This window comes from Ruditapes philippinarum, unplaced genomic scaffold (genome assembly GCF_026571515.1).
Source record: "Ruditapes philippinarum isolate M1 unplaced genomic scaffold, ASM2657151v2 ctg1339_1_1_1_1, whole genome shotgun sequence".
Lineage (NCBI taxonomy): Eukaryota > Metazoa > Mollusca > Bivalvia > Venerida > Veneridae > Ruditapes > Ruditapes philippinarum.
In genome coordinates, this window is record NW_026855028.1 from 362,561 (window position 1) to 383,537 (window position 20,977).

Below are 20,977 nucleotides of genomic sequence, written 5' to 3' on the forward strand. Positions count from 1 at the left end.
AGTTGTGCACATCATCAGCACATTTCACTAAGCTGCACAAAATGGCCGTCAGAGCTAAAAATAAAAAATATTGTCCGACCTTCACAGGTCAAACTGCTTATGGGATTTCACCATCCGTAGTTGTGCACATCACCGGCACATTCCGCTTCACTGCTTCACTGCACAAAATGGCCACCAGAGCTTAAAAAAGAAAAATCTTGTCCGGCCTTCACAGGTCAAAGTACTGATATGATTTCAACCAAACTTTACAGGAGTGATCAGTACCATCCCTAGTTGTGCACATCATCAGCACATTTCACTAAGCTGCACAAAATGGCCACCAGAGCTAAAAATAGCAAATTCTTGTCCAGCCTTCACAGGTCAAACAACTGATGTGATTTCAACTGAACTTTACAGGAGTGATCAATAGTTGTGCACATCACCGACGAGTTCCACTTCACTGCACAAAATGGCCACCGGAGCTAAAATAGAAACATCTTATCCAGCCTTCATATGTCAAAGAAATGGTGTGATTTCAACCAAACTTTACAGGAGTGATCAGTACCAGCCCTAGTTGTGCACATCACCGGCAAGTTCCACTTCACTGCACAAAAAGGCAGCCAGAGCTAAAAATAGAAAAATCTTGTCCGGGCTTCACAGGTCTAACTACAGGTGGGATTTCAACCAATCTTTTCAGCAGTGATCAGTACCATCTCGTGTACATCACGGGCACGTTTCGCTTCGCTTCACAAAATGGCCACCAGAACTAAAAATAGAAAAATCTTGTCCGGTTCTCACAGATCAAACTACTGATGGGATTTCAACCAAACTTTACGGGAGTGATCAGAACCATGCCTTGTTGTGCACATCACCGGTACATTCCGCTTCGTCTTCTAGTGGGTGTCTACCAAGTTTGTTCAAATAAAAGCCCTGTTGAAAAAATTGGCACCGCCAAAGGGGGTCATTGTTTTTCCCTTTATGTATGTAGTTTAAACTTAAAAAATCTTCTTTTAAAAAAACCCAAAGAGCTAGAGCTAAGATTTTTAGCATGAAACATCTTCTAATAGGTGTCTACCAAGCTTGTTCAAATAAGGGCCCTTGGGTTAAAATTGGCCCCGTCCCAGGGGTCATTGATTTTCCTTATATAAATGTATAGTAAAAACTTAAAAATATCTTCTTATAAAAAACCCCAAAGAGCTAGAGCCTAGATATTTATCATGATACATCTTCTAATGGGTGTCTACAAAGTTTGTTCAAATAAAAGCCCCTGGTTTAAAATTGGCCTTGGCCCAGGGGCCTGTATATAGGTGAGCGATTTCAGGGCCATCATGGCCCTCTGGTTGGTACCTTGTTACAGTTTCCAAAATGTTACTTATTGGCCAATATAGATTATTTTATTGTTTTTGCTCTTTGGTAACAGCGATAAATTTTGTAATTTAGGATTTTTTTATGGATGTCAAAATACTACTTTGTTTACATTTTGCTACCTCTACCAACACATTTCTGCATATTCAGTGCTACTTTCTTCAGTTTGTTAAATGCTCTAAATCTGTTACAAAAACATTTTTAAATGCAGGTTTGACCTTTTTAAATAATTAAAAAATCATTGATTTTCCAAGGCATATTGTGCCTCTAATTGTTCAAAACAACACATTTTTTTCATATAAATTAAAAACAAAGTTGTAAGGTATTTTGTTTTCATATTCAATAAGACAATGCAAAACAGATGTGCATTTGTTAATGTTTCTGGGAAATGACAGATCCTATCTTACTGAACATCTGTAAGCTGTCTATACATATTAACAAGAAAGCCACAATGGTGTAATGTTGCTCAACTAAATGTAATAAAGATACATTTTAAAACATCAGATAGCTAAAGCGGTGTGTCACCAGAGTATTTTTAAAGGCACATTATGCCTCAGAAACAAATAATTTTTCACTTCTTAAGAAGGGGCAAATTTCCAAATAATGGTTTTAGAGAATGTTTGATGCATGTTACGCAAAAAAGACGTGATAATGTGAAATAATTTGTCAAAAAAGTAGCAAAATGTAAAAAAGTAGTACATTGTATTTTGACTTGCAAACAAAATACTAATTCACTATAACGTACTTATTACCAAAAAGCAACTGATGAAAAAGATGGTTCAGGTAATTGGCCGATGAATAATAATTATAAAAGTACACCAAAATTAAAAGCTTTTGAGATATTAAAATAAAAGCATTTCTAAGGCATCATGGGCCTTAATATAACAAGAGCCACCACCGGTTTAGATTTAATATCTAAATTATTCCACATGTCTGTTTGGTCACAAGTGTTGTTTTGTCCACATATGAATCAAATCCGTACATAAATAACAAAATCATGACAATTTAACCAAAATTCAATACTTTGGCCTTGACTGTCAATGTCATTTAAATTTCAAGGATAAGGTCAATTGAAACTTTGAGAATGTCTTGTCCGAAACATTATTTTGTCCAAGTATGAAGTTAAGCCATTGATTAATGACCAATTTACAGCCAATTATGGTGATAATCAGTGAAAATGAAATAATTTGACCTTTAAGGTCAATGTCATACATGAGTCAAGGTCAATTTGAGTTTGACATACATAAAGGTCCTGTGTTAACAAAGATTTACGGATCAGGATCAAATTTAAAAAACTCAAATATTCTCAATTATTTATCCTCATAGATCAAACATTCAATATTAAATTGATAATACTGGACTTAAAATAGCATTTTATTTTAGAATAAATTTATTGTTATTTACAAGAAATGGGCATTTTACAGTTGATCCAAATTTTGATCTTGATCCTAAAATTGATCCTCATTTTGATCCGATTATTTTTGTATTTGTTTTGTTATATTAAGTTGATTTTATCCCAAAATAGGATGGTTTCTTTGGATATAAGCAATTATTTACAATTCGAATATGTACCATTTTCTTCTAGTATATTACAATCAATTTAAGTTTTATAAAACAATGAAAATAAAATCAGGATCACCTGATCCTGATCCTGATTTTTTTCTTTGTGAACAGGGGGCCTGACCTAAAAGATGTTGTGTCTTAATATGAAGTTAATTAACTTATAAATAAAGGTATAGCCAGCTACAGAAAAAGCGAGATAATTTCATTAAATTGACCTTGATAGTGAAGGTCAATTGAAAGGTCAAGGTCACATCTAAATTATACAATATGTTTGTGTGGTAACACGTTGTTTTGTCCAAGTTAAAATCAAATCCGTACATAAATAACAAAATAATGACAATTTAACCAAAACACAATATCATTTAGAGCTCAAGGTCAAGGTCAGTTCAGCAATTTAAAAGGTCTTGTCAAAAATGTTTTTTGTCAAAGTATAAAGATAATCCGTTTATTTAAACCTGTGTTATATGCACAAGAATTTGAGCTATTGATAAATCCTGTAAAGTTTCATTGAAATTGCATTCGTGGTATAACAGGAGTAGTCAAGACAAATTTCAAAATTAAAGTCATGAAAGGGCCAATACCCTGACAAAATTCAATGAACCGAAAAATGTACAGTTGAGTTCACACTAAACTTCCCATCCTTGTGTGCACTTCTAGTGCACTAGAGCTGAACTAGAAATGCACACCCCGTGTACTTCTAGTGCACTAGACTATATGACCAGGCTGGCCAGGGAAGGTGACACCTAAATGGTTGCATATCAAGTGACAGGGGGCATCCATTGTTAAGCTGCTGAAAGAAAAAATGGGAATATATGGATATAAATATGTAAATTTTAAAATCAGCCGTTTTAACATTTTAGGTGATATCATGTTAAAGCTTGAAATTAATTTTTTTTATTTATTGTAATCATATTTTTATTAACCAGTATTTAACTGTAAGTGTAAAATAATACTCCTTTAAATCAAATTTATAGAATTAATAAGGTTAAATTTACATATGCTCCGTAATGGATTATTAAATAAGTTTTTTGAAAGCTTTTTTTTAATGGCCATGTATTTCAATTTTTCTAGTGTAAAAATGGAAAAATCAATGTGATAATTCTGGCCTAATTAATTTAGTTTGTAAAAACATAAACTTTTTTTTCATAAGCTCAAACAAATCAAGGAACGGTTTATATTTAAGCTAAAATATTATTTCTATAATATATTACTTAGAGACAATTCCTCATGTTCAATATTGAAAGAGAATATTAATACATTGATTTTAAAACAATCAATATACTGTGATAATTTAGTTTTCAACTGTTTAATGCTTGCAAATGTTTTAAAGATATAAATAATTAAAATATTATCTATAAAATAAATAAATTTGATAACTTTATTCATGATTTTGATATTTAAAGATTAATGTATAAAGGGAATACTTTTATTGAAGAGGAAAATCCCAAGTCATGCTGTGTATTGGTATTTTCTGAGAGGGACTGTTTTCATTATACCACTCTCCTGCTGGTAAGATGGCCTCAGGGACAGTCAGTTTTGCAGATTATAAGTATGCATTGAAATTCCCTGGTTTTCTCAAAATGCATAGACATAAGCCTGGGATTCACCAGGCGTTAGCGCTCAGGCTTGTTAGTCATAAAGATAGATGACCATAATTTTTGTATAATCAAATATACAAAAAAATCATAATGACATAAATGCATATTAGATATTATTGTCTCTAAAGCGGAATGTTCTATATTTATCCATTTATATACATTTCTTGCCATTCTGCATAATAATATATAACTTAAGAGGCAATTCCTCATGTTCAAGATTGAAAGAGAGTATTAATTTATTGATTTTAAAACAATCCACACACTGTGATATTATGTTTTTCAACCATGAAATGCTAGCTTACTTTTTGTGTCGCCTTGAAAAAGGCGACATATAGGGGTTACTTCTGTCGGCGGCGTCGTTGTCGTAGTCGTTGTCGGCGTCGTTGTCGGTGTCGGCGTATGCGTCCCCTTAAGCTTGTCCGGAGCATAAGTCAGTCATTATAAGTCGAATTGACTTCAAACTTGGTATGCATGCTTCTTATAGTGACCCGAAGTGCAGTGCACAAGAACCAGTACTCTGCACCTCTAATTTATTGAGTTATTGCCCTTTGTTAATTTTTAATACTCTATTTTTGTCCAGGCCATTTCTCCTAAAGTATAAAAGCTAGGGACTTGAAACTTCATAGGATGATAGATCTCATTAAGAAAAAGTGCAGTGCACAAGAACTGGTACTCTGCATTTCTTATTATTTGAGTTATTGCCCTTTGTTAATTTTCATACTTGAAATTGAAGTAATTTTCCGCAACTATTTGGACCAGGTATTATAGTGTGGTACAATTGAATCCTTGTTGTTGTGAATTTTACAGTACTGGTTTAGCCAGGAAAGTACATGAAAACATTGTGCTCTTGTTTGAAATAAATCATAAGTGATTATTGAAAACCCATTTGGGATCTATAGCAGTCATATGGAAAGTAGTGGTGTGCTTATATGTCTTCATTGTTTATTTGAATTTCCCTTGTAAATTGTTTGGTAGGTGAAATCCATTTCAATTTTATTACAAGTTTTGATAATCCCAGTATTTGGACTTGAATATTTATATATGCACACATTCTCACATTGGAAAAACTATAGAAGTTAGTATAGTGTGGAAGGAATTACCAGCATTGAATATTAGGTTTAGCTGATTGCATTTACAGACATTTTAATTGGGTGCACATAAAAGCTGCCAAATTTGGAAAGTTTATTTTATGTGTTTATTTTTTTGTTTGTAATTTCTATGGTGTACAATATTGGGACATCATTTTTGTGTGTTTTAATTATTCATTTACTGAAGGCCTGAATTGTCTTTTTAAATAAAAATTCATCTGGTGTGTAAATTCTGCTAGATATACATATTACCATTACAAATTTCAGTTGCCATATTTGTGTATGGTGTACAATGTATGCCATCTTGTGAACAAAAATTTATTTTTGTGTATTACTTCCAGTTTATCTGTTTTCATTTGAGTTTTTTATTTGGAATTGAATTTCAAGTAAAAAGTGCCCTTCATTTTATTTATTTTGATCAGTATAAGTTGTTGTTGTTGATTTATTGACACGTTATGTCAGTAATTATCAATATGGATAATGACGATACCACACCTAGAGGAAAAGATAGTCGTGATGAGTTAGATCTTGAGTATTGTTTGAGACGTGTTTTGAGTTCTGGTTATACTATTGATACAGTGCAACCTAGAACTGATAGACGTTCACTCTCCACTGATGCTGATCCTGATACACATACACCTATTAGGGAGTACCGACATAGACATCCTGATCGTTCTCCTCCTGTGTTATCTCCTCATAGGTTGCATTCTATTCATGAAAGTGCTTCGTCACCCTTTGTTGAAAGACGTCAGAGTCGTGTTTCTTTTCGTCCTGATTTCGATTCCACCCCTCTTGGCTCAAGCTTGCCCAGAAAATCTGATTATTATTCTAGGCCTGAGTTTGAAGGATTATCACAGTCCTTTCCCAGATCTGCTTCTCTCCCACAGCATGATTCTTATAGCAGCCCTTACAATTTTCCACCACAGAGACTTCCTAAATTACCTCAGTTTTCAGGGGAATTGAAGAAAGAAGATGTGGAATTTGTCGTTTGGAAGTATGAAGTCAACTGTATCCTCAAAAGCGGTATGTATTCTGAACATTCCATTTTGGAGTCGATTCGGCGTAGTCTGCGTGGGAAGGCCAGATCAGTTTTGTTACATCTTGGGGAGTGGGCGACTGTGGATGAAATCGTTCGAGAAATGGATGCAACTTATGGTAACGTGGCATCAACGGAGAGGCTGAAAGAGCAATTCTACTCTGCAAGTCAACGGGAGGGTGAATCAATTGTTGACTATAGTCTTCGATTGGAGCATCTTCTTGTTGATTCCCAAATCACACTCGATAGAAAGACACGGGATGACATGTTGAGGAACAGATTGTGGTCTGGACTAAGGAACCAGGATTTGAAGAACGCCACTAGGTACAAATTTGAGGCGGAACTTGACTATACAAGGTTTAGGCGAGAGTTGCGACTTGTTGAAGAGGAGATGAAGTTGGCTCAACAAGGAGTTAAATCATCAGGTACCTTTACCAGGGATAGATCTTCCACTTCTTCTACTTCTTCTTTTCCTTCTAATTCTTCCGACAGGTCCAAATTGCAGGATGTAAGACAGTGTAGCACCTCTGTTGAATCCAAAATTTTACAGGAGTTACAGGATGTTACAGCTCAGTTGAAGACTTTGAACAGCAGAGTCACTCGCATCGAAAGAGACCTTGATGATGTCAAGAAGAATAGGTATAGGTCAGATGGGAACAGATGGCGAGGTAGAAGTAATGACATCCGAATTCAAGAGACAGAGCCGAAACCATCTCCAAGTTCTAACTCTACTACTCCATTCAAGACAGATAAGCCTTTAAAACCAGCAGGCTCCTCCACCAAAGGGCCAGTAGGAGGACCGCCCAGTCAGAGAGGCCCACCAAGTATCCTTTGGTTGGACATTCCAATGAAACAGATGTTCTTGTTAATGGATGCCCTGCTACAGCACTTTTAGACTCTGGTTCTATGGTCACAACTCTTGCTCATTCTTACTTTTCATCTTTGGATCCTTGTCCAGAGCTGTTGAGTATTTCTGATTTCTGTGTCAAAGGAGCAAATGATTCATCTATTCCTTATATTGGTTATTCTATCCTGGAAATTTCTGTTCCATGTATTTCTTCAGATTCTGTTGTTTCTGTTCCTGTTTTGATAGTGCCTGATACTTCTTATTCCAAGTCTATACCTCTTATTATTGGTACTAATGTTACTAGCCACTACAAGAGATGTATTACCACACCAGAATCAGTTCCATCTCCATGGGATGAAGTATTTTCTTCTATTCCGGATAACACTGCAATTCAGGTGAAGGCTTTTATCACCAGACCTATGTATATTCAGCCTTTCCAGGTTTGTACTGTCCCAGGTATTGTTCGTGGAAGTCATTCCATTAGACATGGTGTTACAGAGGATGATGAGAACTTGCACTCTTTCAATGTTTGCCCTCGCCTTGTTGAAGTTGACCCTAGTCGTTCCTTCTCTAAAGTTCCGGTTCGTATTTGTAACATGAGTGTAAGACCTGTTCGTATCATGCCTAAAAGTTCAATCTGTCTTCTTCAAGATGTGAACGTTGTTCGATCAGTTGACCCTTTGGAAGCCACATCGTCTAATATCAGTACTAAAGATATGTCTTTGGAAGATTTAGGAGTAGACTTATCCAAGAGCTCTTTATTACAAGATCATCTTAGAGACGCTACACAATTCCTCGAGAAATGGAAAGGTATATTTTCTACTGGTATTACAGACCTTGGCTGCACTAATCTTGTTGAGCATGAGATCAACTTGACTGATCCACAGCCTTTCAAGGACCCCTATCGTCGCATCCCTCCTGGTATGTATGAAGAGGTTCGAGAACATCTTCAAGATATGCTTGCTGCAGGAGCCATTAGGGAATCCAAAAGCCCTTTCTCCAGTAACGTCGTCCTTGTTCGCAAGAAAGACAATTCGCTCAGGTTCTGCATAGACTTCAGAAAGTTGAATAGTCGGACAGTTACTGATGCGTACTCACTTCCAAGGATCGATGAGACCATTGATTCCCTCGCAGGTTCCAAAATCTTCAGCAAACTTGACCTACGATCGGGTTACTGGCAAGTTGCCATGAAGGAGTCTGACAAGCCCAAGACTGCTTTTTCGGTCGGCCCACTTGGTTTTTATGAGTGTGAAAGGATGGCATTCGGACTAACCAACGCTCCCGCCACCTTCCAGCGCTTGATGGAAAGATGTATGGGGGAACTTCATCTAAAGGAGTGTTTGATTTATTTGGATGACGTCATCGTTTATTCCAAGACGTTAGATGAGCACTTTAAACGACTTGATGCTGTTTTTCAACGCCTCAAGGAAGCTGGTTTGAAGCTTAAAGGCAGCAAGTGTGAGTTTTTTCTCCCTCGTGTCACATATCTCGGTCATGTTGTTAGTGCTGACGGAGTGGAGACTGACCCGGAGAAGACCAGAGTTTTGAAGGAGTGGCCCGTTCCGAAGTGTCTTAAGGATCTTCGCAGTTTTTTAGGTTTTACCGGCTACTATCGTCGTTTTGTACCAGGTTATGCTAGTATAGCCAAGCCTTTGAATGACCTCCTTGCTGGACACCCGACAAACACTTAAGGTAAGAGTAAGAAGGATGCAGCTACTTGGACTTGGAATTCAGATCAACAAGAGGCATATGAACAGCTCATTGAGAAGTTGACTACTCCTCCTATTCTTGGCTATGCCGATTTTACAAAGCCGTTCATCTTGAACATCGATGCTAGTACTTCCGGTTTAGGAGCGATCCTCTATCAGGAGCAGGACGGTCAAGAACGCGTAATCGCCTACGCCAGCAGAGGGTTACGTATTAATGAGCGAAATTATCCTGCTCATAAGTTAGAGTTTCTTGCGTTGAAATGGGCTGTTGTTGACAAATTTAACGATTATTTGTATGGTAACTCCTTCAAAGTTCGTACAGATAACAACCCATTAACGTATGTGCTCTCTTCCGCCAAACTAGATGCAACTTCACATAGATGGTTAGCTGCGTTAGCATCTTTCAACTTCACCTTACAGTATCGTGCTGGACGTTCAAACATAGATGCAGACTTTCTTTCAAGAGTTCCTAATTCATCTGAAACTGTGGTTTTCAATGACGCAGTTAAAGCTATTATACAAGGTTGTATGTATATTAAGGAATCACCTGTTGTTGAATGTATTTCTATGAGTCAGAAAGTTGTTGATATAAATACTGATGTTTCATCAGACTACCTTAGTGATGTTGATTGGAAGCTGGAACAGACAAAAGATCCTACAATTTCAAGATTTATACAGATCTTTTCTACTGGTCATAAACCAACTAGAAGACTTTCTTCACGGGAAACTGAATCTGTTCGTCAATACCTTCGAGAGTGGCCCAGTCTTTTTATCAAGGATGGTATACTTTATCGTCATGGTCAGGTATGTAATCATCCCGTAGATCAGCTTGTTCTGCCAGACTCATTTAAGGATATGGTTTTTCACTGGTCTCCATGACAATGCCGGACATCAGGGTATTGACAGAACCAATTCCCTCATCAAATCTCGTTTCTTTTGGCCAGGTTTGGATGGTTTTGTTGAAACTCGAGTACGGAAGTGTCCTCGTTGTATTCGGCGGAAAACACCTTTGTCAACTTCTGCAGGACTTATTCCAATCCATTCTTCTTATCCTCTAGAGCTAGTCTGCATGGACTTTTTGACCTTAGAGATGTCAGCAGGTGGATATGAGAATGTGTTAGTAATTACTGATCACTTTACCCATTATGCACAAGCCATACCGACTAGGAATCAAACGGCACGCACCACGGCGAAAGCACTTTTTGATAATTTCATTTGTCATTATGGTTTCCCCAGTCGCCTACATAGTGATCAAGGCAGGAATTTTGATGGAGCAGTCATTAAGGAGTTATGTCAGCTTGCTAACATCGCTAAGTCTAGGACTACGCCTTATCATCCCCAGGGTAACGGAATGCCTGAAAGGTTCAACCAGACACTTCTGAATATGCTAGGTACTTTGGAGGATAAGAAGAAACTGAATTGGAAAGCTCATGTACCAGCACTTGTACATGCTTACAACTCAACTCGGCATGAGACGACAGGTCTGACACCACATTTTCTTATGTTTGGGCGCCACCCTCGCCTTGCATTAGACGCTTTCCTCGGGATCGACCCAGACATATCTTTTCACACCAAGAAGCCAGCTGAATTTGTTGAAGGCTTAAGGAAGCGCTTGAATTTCGCTTACAGAGTTGCTAGTCGTGAGGGGGAAACGTCAAGCCAAAACCCGGGACAAAAAGCGTTACAATCTTCGTGTTCGGGAAATACGCCTTGTTCCCCGGGGGCCCTGTATTGGTGAGAAACGTTTTGGGGTTTTAAAAAGGGAAGTGTAAAATTAGCCCGATCGTTGGATTTTAAAACCCATTAATTTAGTTGGTTCAGCCCCCAACCCCCAAAATTTTTTTCCCCCCATTTTAAAAGGTTAAGCCGGAAGATAGTGATTTTATTTACCGTTTTGTATCACTTTCCCCTTTTGGGTTTCCCCCTTCCGGAAACCAAAAGACTTTTTCACATCACTCTCCCCCGTAATGGCCCGGTTTTCGCGGAAATTCTTCCCCCCGTCTCTCCCTTTTTTTTTTCCCGACACCAAAGCAGCACCCCAAAACCCCTTTTGGTCTTGATACTTCCATTAAAACCTCTATTTCAGACAATCCATCAGTCGTATCCGCGGAATCTGATAAGTATGTTATTCCTGCAAGACGGCCAGGAAATAGTTTGTTAAGACCGGAAGCTCCATCTTTTATTCCTCGAAGAACTTCTAGAGTAAGAGAGAAGCCACGCTGGATGACTGATGATTGGAATTTGAGTAGGAAACGGTAGTACAGATTCTCAGACAGATGTCAAATTTGATTTTGTCATTTTTTTGTAAATTGTTTAAATTTGTATAAAAGATGAGAACAATAAATTGTTTCAGTTGAGTTTTGTATAATCTTAATTTCAAATTGTCAGTGTTGGTTTACTGATGTTTGAGATTAGTGTTTATTCATATGTGTTATCATATGAATGTAGGGTTTCGTCATATATATTTGTAAGTATGGTTTTGTATTTAACCGATTTTGTAAAATTTCTACAAAGAGATTTGACAAATTTTATTTACTCTGAAAGAGTTACTTTGAATATTGTGTAATGTGAAAACATAACACAAGTTCTACAGTTTTGTAGATGAGTCAGTGTACTAACGTGCATGGTTCACAATCCAAAGAACGCGTTCACCATTCCCAACAGTGCTTCGGGCACTTTTCTGGTTGTTAATGCCTTACAGCATTTTCAAGCAGTATACATTACCCTTTATTGGTAATTTCACTGTTAGGACAGAAGTACTTTAACGAGTCCCATGTCCTTAGTATAAGTTCTACTGTAGTTAGACAGTATGGTTTTTGATATATATGCAGGTATCAGTAATTTTTGTTTATGAGTTGAAAATGTCGGGACGCCATTTTATCCTTGGCGGGGAAGTATGTCACAGCGGGTCATTTTGTCTTTGCTAGAATACTCTGTAATTCATACCCATACTCTATATCACTCCCCTATCGTCTCTTTTTCAATCATTCATATCATTATTCAACTTCATACTAATAAACTTCATTTGACCTGTAACACGTTGACGGGCCTCATTCACTTCATTTTTGAATTCGGTCACGCTAACCTTTACGCATGCGCACAAGAAATGAGAACTTTTAGCGAGAGCTGTTGTTTTTTTTCACTGACTCCGAATTTCTATTTTATTGTGTGCCAACAATATATTTACAGGTATATTTGAGGTTATAAAACATTGTAAACATGAATTACTATGATATGTGTATGTATTTCGCTTGGAATTATCAATTGCACAAGAAATGAGAACTTTTAGCGAGAGCTGTTGTTTTTTTCATTGACTCCGTATTCTATTTTATTGTGTGCCAACAATATATTTACAGGTTCCTCTTTGAACGCCCTATCCTCCCGAGTGAGAACTCACGTATCTCCAGATAACTGCATTCAAAAACCCGAGAAAAGTCTAAACAAAATACAATTGTCACTGCAGGTACACCGCAATTGTAAAATGTTTTGTTTTTATTTCAAAAACAGTTCAATTTTAAATAAATGGAACAATTTTATACACGGACTAGAATATTTAAGTAATATAAGAGATTTTATCAAAGGAGTATCTAATCCCTGTGATAAAATGTCAATTATTTTATAGTATTTCTTGTATTTTGATATTTATTAGGCTTTCACTGTTATGACAGAAGTACCAACAAGTTGAACTAAACTATCATTACACTACAAGACTACATTACTGACTTTTTCATATTCAGGCACCTAATACAAAACATTTTCCAAAGACACATAAATTTTATGAAGTGTAAGTGAGCCGCCAAAAGATTAATAAATTAATAGAGCTGCCAAAATTAAATTTCTTCCAAAAATGAAATTCTTTTTTCTTTCTTTTTTTTTTAAATAAGGTAATAGTACAAAAGTATGTCACAAGCTTTTCAATAAAGTTGACTGTTAAAGTGGGGATGTCTTACAGGAGTATAGTAAGAATAAGACAATACAGATGGTAAAATGGAAAGAAATGGCTTCTAAAGTATAGTATCAGGGACCAGAAGAAAGATATGAAAGGGTTATCTCACCAATCACCAGTTACCAAAATGAAAATGTATTAATGCAATGAAATCTGTTATTCTGTTAATGTAGTGCTCAGTGCCAAGGTTGACTTCCACACAATACACACAACTTCAATGCCAAACAACCTGTCAAATATAAACAATAACTGTAGAAATCTATGACAGTGAAGAAAAATATACAATGAACAATTCTTAGATGGTAACTACAAAGGATTTTAAGAAATGTTATATAAATCAATCTATCTAAAGGTTAAATCACTAATTAATGTCATTCAAGTCAATGTTTATCACTGTAATCTCCTTCCAATAAAAATGTAAACAAAATGTCCAGAGGTAGAATCCAACGTTGAAAAATAAAGAAATCCTGGTCTGTTGAGTTTATGCACTAGTGTTTCAATGTAGAGTACTGTATATTAATTAAAGAGGCCTATATTTACTTTAGAAAGCTTTCATTAGTTTGTTAAAATAGAATATAAATTTTGCGATACAACATGATGGACGGAATTCCTTGTTGACATTCACTATGTGACGTAAGAAGGGTTTCCCAATTCTCATTGGCTGATACAAGCGGGGAGAAAATCCACCCGAACTGAGTTCGTCCTCAACTGTTTTCGCACCAAAACGTCCCAAATGTAACACTGGCCACCAAATGTCACGGATATACGTGAGTTCTCACTCGGGAGGATAGGGCGTTCAAAGAGGAACCTGTAAATATATTGTTGGCACACAATAAAATAGAATACGGAGTCAATGAAAAAAACAACAGCTCTCGCTAAAAGTTCTCATTTCTTGTGCAATTGATAATTCCAAGCGAAATACATACACATATCATAGTAATTCATGTTTACAATGTTTTATAACCTCAAATATACCTGTAAATATATTGTTGGCACACAATAAAATAGAATACGGAGTCAATGAAAAAAACAACAGCTCTCGCTAAAAGTTCTCATTTCTTGTGCGCATGCGTAAAGGTTAGCGTGACCGAATTCAAAAATGAAGTGAATGAGGCCCGTCAACGTGTTACAGGTCAAATGAAGTTATTAGTATGAAGTTGAATAATGATATGAATGATTGAAAAAGAGACGATAGGGGAGTGATATAGAGTATGGGTATGAATTACAGAGTATTCTAGCAAAGACAAAATGACCCTGTGACATTTTGCCCAGACCATAGGATGATATATCTCTTTAAGAAGAAGTGCAGTGCACAAGAACTGGTACTCTGCATTCTTATTTTTTGAGTTATTTCCCTTTGTTTATTTTCATACTTTATTTTTGTCCAGGCCATTTCTCCTAAAGTATAAAAGCTATGGACATGAAACTTCATAGGATGATAGATCTCATTAAGAAAAAGTGCAGTGCACAAGAACTGGTACTCTGCATTTCTTATTATTCGAGTTATTGCCCTATGTTAATTTTCATACTTTATTTTGCCCAGACCATTTCTCCTAAAGTATAAATGCTATGGACATAAAACTTCATAGGATGATAGATCTCATTAAGAAGAAGTGCAGTGCTCAAGAACTGGTATTCTGCATTTTCTTATTTTTTGAGTTATTGCCCTTTGTTAATTTTCATACTTTATTTTTGTCCAGACCATTTCTCATAAATTATAAAAGCTTTAGACTTGAAACTTAACAGGATGATAGATCTTATTGATAAGAAGTACAGTGTGCAGAAACTGCTGCTCTGCATTTCTTATTTTTTGAGTAATTGCCCTTTGTTGATTTTCAAATTTCATTTTTGTCCTGGCCATTTTTCCTAAACTATATTGTTCACAAGGCGACACATCCGACTCGTGGAGTTCTAGTAAAAGATATAAATAATTAAAAATTTTCCTGAAATAAATAAAATTGATAACTTTATTCAAGATTTCTATATTAAAAATTTAATGTATAAAGGGAATGCTTTTATTCAAGAGGAAAGTCTCAAGTCATGCTGTGTATTGGTATTTTTCTGAGAGCGACTGTTTTCATTACACTGGTCTCCTGCTGATAAGAGGGCCTCAGGGTAAATAACAAAAATGCAGATGTATGCAATATTTATTTAAAATTCCTGTTTTTTTCCAAAATACATGTAAATGACTATAATTTTTGTATAATCAAATGTAAAAAATAATCATAATGGCATAAATGCATGTTAGATATTATTGTCATTATTGTCTTTGAAGTGGAATTTTCTAATCTTATCATAAAAAAGTGGTTTAAAATCAGATAAAATATTTTAAAGAAAATATTTAAATACATGATTTCCTTTTCACTTTCATGCAGATCTGGTTTTTTTTGTTTGTTTTTTTAAATAAAATATTATACATGAGCAGAAAACGGGAAACAGACAAAAGCCCTGCAGAAAACAGTTACAGAAGATTAAAGTGTCAAGAGTCATGCTGTGTATTGGTGTTTTAATATAGTACCCTGTTGATAAGAGAGCCCCTCAGGGTAAATAACAAAAGACAGACAATAAACAAAAGTAGGCAATGTAAATTCTGTGATCAGGTGTACGGACATAATCCCCTTCGGACAAAATCCCCTTCATGTATTTTTGTATATCTGGACATAATCCCCTCCATGGGTGGACATTATCCCCTTCATGTGTGAAATTTTGAAGTGGACAAAATCCCCTTCATAAAATTGCTATCTAGGACAAAATCCCCCTCGGAGGAATTTTCAGTTTATAAAGTGGGTTTGAGAGCGACATACTGCATTATGCTGTGTGGTAAATATCTTAATGTATAAATAAGTAGACAATATTTCAGCAGAAAAGCACATTCAATTAGCACATTTTAATCATATTAAAATTGCTTTGTTAAAGCATTCATAACAATCAATCAAGTAGTGCAGTGATCTTGGTTTGATTAAATTTAAATTTAAAAATACTCTTTCATCAATAGAAATTGTAACAATGGATAGTATATATCTATTAGTATTGATAAGTAAGTGTGGAAATTATGAAGCCATTAGTATAGATAGAACTTAAGATATTTCTAACTTGCCGTTTTAGGTTTACCATTATTCATTTCTAAGTGCTGAAAAGGGCAATAACTTGGTAAATATGGAAGCCATTGTTATGTAACTTGACCAGATCATGTATTGATTAGTAAGTGTGTAAACTAAGAAGCCACCGGTACAGGTAGAACTTAAGAAAAATCCAACTTGCCGTTCTAGGTTAACCTCGTACAGACATACGGACAGACGGACGGACGGTTCAATGACTATATGCCCGGGGGCATAAAAAAACAAAAGTTCATTATTCATCAATTTTTAGGGAGTATAATAATACATTATTCATCAATTTTTATGGAGCATAATAATACATTAGAAACCTATGAAACAAGGGGATTTTGCCTGGGTAGTGAAGGGAATTTTGTCCGGCCTTGCAAAAAAATGAAGGGAATTATGTCCACCCATGAAGGGGATTTTGTCCGGGTAGGCGAAGGGGATTTTGTCCGAAGGGGATTATGTCTGACAAAACAAATTCTGTATTCTCTGTGATGTTGGTGCAAATAAATTTCATTACAAGTAAAAGAAAAAAGAAAACTGAAATATTTTTGCATTATATAATAAACTCATAACAATAATCATATTGCATAATTATGTTACAATGCATAAAAAAAAGATTGGTGTCGTCTCAAAAAATGGAATTGAAAGATTTTCTAATCTTTTTCTTAATATCCATGTCAGTTTAAGTATACAAGTGTCCCAAAGGAACATATCAATACTTAATCCACATTTCATATATACCACCATTATATATAAATATTTGTTTTCAGAATGATATATATCATTTATATATGATTTATATCTTAGGTAAATCTCAGTTTGAGAAGGTAAGAGAGATTATAAATGAGATAAAATTGACAAAATTTAGGCCAGTTATAAACATATTAATTATTTTATTTATTAAAGGCTATTAATGTTTAAAATCATTACCTTTAACTAAAACAACAATTCATTAAGATAAAAAAAATAAATAATTTGTATAATTTGCCCCCCCCCACCCAAAAAAAACTAACTGAATTTTGTTTAATTAGCATTTCAATGTTTCATATTTCATTACCAGATTATAATTAATTTATATATATATATTATAATTTATGCACTTAGCAACATTAAAGTTATAATTATTTATATTTATTTATTCTAACAATTAAGTTTTAAAGTACAAAATCAGTAAAATTAATGACTTTGAAAAATAATTGTTCTAATATTTTACAAAATCCAATATTCACAACTTCAAATTTATTATGAAAAATTATTATACAGATATCAATATTTATCTATCTTTTTGTAAAAGTCAAATTGCTATTCATTGAAATAAAAGGTAACTGCTTAATACATATAATAGGTCTGGTGCACTACAAAGTGCACTTATGAAGTGCACTAGTAATGCACTATTAGTGCACTTTGAAGTGCACATCTAGTGCACTCCTAGTGCGCTTTGTGTAACCTTTAGTGTGAACTCAACTGTAGATGAGATTTACAACTAGACGTGGTATTGATCATTCCCCTTAAGTTTTGATGATATTGCACCAGAAGTTTCTGAAGTGTAGTCCAGACAAACTTCTGTGTAGCTGGCAACCTTTTTTATTCAAGGGAAATAACACGGCCAAAAATCATTCAAGCGAAAAACTTGTGTATGATGCACAAGTACTTGACCTACCAATCAATCCTGTAAAGTTTCATTCAAATTCTATTAGTGGTATAAAAGGAGTAGTCCGGACAAACTTAATTAACACCTTTTCATTCAAGGGCCATAACTGGGCAAAAATCATTCAAGCCGAAAACCAGTGTTATATGCGCAATTACTTGACATACAGGGGCGTAACTAGGGGTACTCCTGTACGCCCGTGCGTACAAATCAATCCTGTATTCTGAAAAAATACATGCGCTAAAAGTTCTAAAAAGTGATAAAAACAGAGGGGATTGTTTGGTCGGGGCACATACATTCGTATAGGCCTACTGGCTCTTTAGACTTTATCATTATACATAAAAAAATCATAACACATACAGTATAAATTAATATCTTTAAAGTGATCTATATAAATCTTGTACAGATTCAACGGAGGAAAGTTACGAAAAGCTTTATGTACCTGGTTCAGGACGCATTCTTGATCGAAATATTCTCCGAGCATTGACACCATGCTTTTTATTCGGAAAGCAGGTCGCCCGCAGTATTTTTCCCCTTTATTTCCCGTATCGGCCCTTCTGTGTCCTCTTCTGGTTTTGGTTGGGTACCTTCTGGGTGCCCTACTGGTGTGGCTGGATTGTATGGGCAGATGCGTTCTACCAAAGTCGCCTTGGATATTTGATTTTTGTTCTCATAAGCAACAAATTGGTGTACTTTCTCAATGATCGTTGAAAGACATGCAAAGTTCTCATGGCATATTAATCAATTTATTGCTGCAGAAAATTACTTGGCCGTGCCGAAAAGGCAGAAAAAGACATGTGTACAATTCCATCTCAATGATATGCATTTATTTTTAAAAGAATCGCCAGAGCCTTGTTTAAGTTGTTGATATGGTCAGCAAAACATTGCTATGAGTCATCAAGCACGTTCAATGCGCAGTTACATAATTGTTTAAGTCGTATATCTGTTAATGAATTAATTTTATCACAACATATCTTAAATGCATCCTTAAATGTATATTTAACTCCACATAATGATAAATCTATGTTATACGCAACGATTTTTTATTTAATCATAGGAGTACATTTCTGAAAGGAGATTTTAAAATACCTTCACGTGTTATGTAACGCGGTATTTTTTATATATTGTAATGTAATGAAGTATTTAATCCTTTCCCACATGAGCATATTGTGAAAAATGGCCGTTTTCACTGAAAAGCCTCCTGTTACAAGTTCAAACTGCTATGAAACTATGAAAAATGCTTCAATACTAAACTTGGCACAAATGTTGACTGGACCATTGCCTTTGTAACGACATGCTCAGTCTTAAATTTCCCGTTACCATGGCAACGAGGGGACATCTCAAAATTGCCAAAAATAACTATTTTGCCTCGATTTTTTCCATCAAAATTTATTTCAAAGTGCTGCAACTTCTCAAAGGATTGAGATAAAGTCAAAGGCTTTTCAGCGTTGGTTAAAAGTTACCTAATGATCGACCTGGGGTCATTTTTAGCCTCTCACAAGTCCAAAATTTTCTTGACAATTGCCGTCGTTTAAAGTAAAAGTTTGCGGACGGACGATAGACGGACGGACGCCGGACGAAAAGCGATCACAAAAAATCACCATGTCATTTAAAAAGGCAAAGTAAAAATCTTAAGAACACTAAAACTTGAGTACAAAAAATAAACCTTCCAAATACAAGATAGTCGAACCTGTTAATGCCGATCAACTACTTTTGAGATATTATAAAATTGTTATATCAGTGATAATCAAAGCAAAATATATAATGTATGAGTTAACAGAATTTCAGGCATGCAAAATTACACAGAGATCAGTAAATTATATGCATCGTATTATCCAAGCTTATTTAACAAAATTACCCAAAAGCTTTAAATGAGTTTAAAATAATATTTAATACGCTGCATGTTCTGAAATCTTTAAGGAGGGGGGGGGGGTGTCATCCTTTTATTTAGCACACAAAATCAGTGTAAAACTCATTTATAGGGTTAAATTAGTCTCTCAGTTGAACTGATTAAACAGTACATCAAAATTGAAACCTTTTGCACGGCGTTAATAAAATTACCCCAAAAAATATTCACACTCAAACATAATTATGGTGCTTAGCAAAAGTAGAGTAGCATAATTTAATATGTGGCCTATTAAGGCAAGGTCTGACTGTAATGAACACTAATAGAACTGCAACAAACAATACATTTCATTTGAATACATTTTTGCATATTCACGATGTCAAAATTAACAATAGTCAAATCTATGTTGCATAACTATAAAACTACACAATATTCAACATACTCAACAGACTAGCTGAATGGTCATATGTAAATATATAGAAGATAAGTGTACATTTTTAGAGTTCATATATTTATGATTTGTGTTTTATTAAATTAGAGTTTCAATAAGTATTGAACCATGACAATCGACTAAATTATATTATCATATTTCATCAGTACTTAAGCATTTTTTCATAGTTTCATAGCAGTTTGAACCTGTAACAGGAGGCTTTTCAATCAAAACGGCCATTTTTCACAAAATGCTAATGAAGGAAAGGGTTAAACAGTATTCTTACTATGCTGAACTTGCAATCCCTTGAATTTGGTTTAACTGTCATTTGGGTGTTTTTAAAAACATTTCAGTATTTATCATATATTTTATGTACTACCACTGCAAATCGACGACATTAATATACACTCGAATGGAAACATGTTCAAAACTAAAAAAATAACCTTTCAACTTGTGGATAGACATATTCAGAAAAATTATCTGAAACAAGTTTAATTATATTTATTGTCCGTATGATAACAAGTAACAGGGGAATGTTATAAAAATCTTATTCAAGTTATTGAAGTTCTCATTTATCAGTAAATTGAATATATTTCTGTTTCAAAAAGTTTTCCAGGAATTTAAAGTGTATAAAACTATGTATCTGTTGTTAATATTTTTCAAGATTATTGTTAATTTTTCTACATTATTTCTACGAAATACTGTAAAAACAACATTCAAAGTAAGTTTAATACTAATTTTAAATACATAATTTCTCATTTATAGACAACATATTATATGTAAGAAAGTAGTTCAGGCCATACTTCAGACAGTGTTTA